Here is a 739-nt window from a genome sequence, read left to right as displayed (position 1 = left end):
CTCATAGGTTCACTTCAATGCTGCGATGACGTCATCGCTATGGGAACGCTATACCATCACGCCTGACGTACCTAAGATAGCTGGAAGACCGAGGAAAGAGTCTGCTCAAGCGGAAGAGACCCGGGAGCCAAGAGCCATCCTCACATCCAGACAGGTAGAACTTGATGAAAGTGCTAGCAGAGGACTAACCTGCCACAGTACAGACATCTCCCATCGAAGGCCCTTTGAAGAGAGCCTGAGAAGAAGCCATTGCTCTCGTAGAATGAGCACGCACCTCTAGAGGCGAAGTACACCACGCGCCTCATAGGCTAGAGGTATAGTCACTATCTGACCCCACATAGCAGGGGAGAAAGCCTCCAACCACTTGCTGAAAGCAAAACGGAGTCAAAGCAGCCTTAGGATTAACTAGGCCTAGGAAGCAGTAAGACTTAACCAGCCTCGGGGCAAAGTCCATACAAGAGGAGCTGACAGAGCCTGCAGATCCTCAGTCCTCTAAGAGAGGATAGGATTACCAGAAAACTGCTTAAGGTTCAAAGTTATCTGACAGATTTAAACGGCTCAAATGGATGGCCTGCCAGGCCTTCCAACTGAAAAATAAGTCCCAAAAAGGAATCTGTGCTGGGCGGAAAGGCCTAAGCCGTCTCGTCCCTGCATGAAACAGGAAACCAGAGGGTGGCATCCTGCTGAAACACCTCTATGGGTAATGCTCAGCAGATATGGCAGCCACATAAACCTGTGG

Source organism: Sinocyclocheilus rhinocerous, unplaced genomic scaffold, assembly GCF_001515625.1.
Source record: "Sinocyclocheilus rhinocerous isolate Xijiao unplaced genomic scaffold, SAMN03320098_v1.1 scaffold239, whole genome shotgun sequence".
Taxonomy (NCBI): Eukaryota; Metazoa; Chordata; class Actinopteri; order Cypriniformes; family Cyprinidae; genus Sinocyclocheilus; species Sinocyclocheilus rhinocerous.
Note: the sequence above shows the minus strand (reverse complement) of the source record.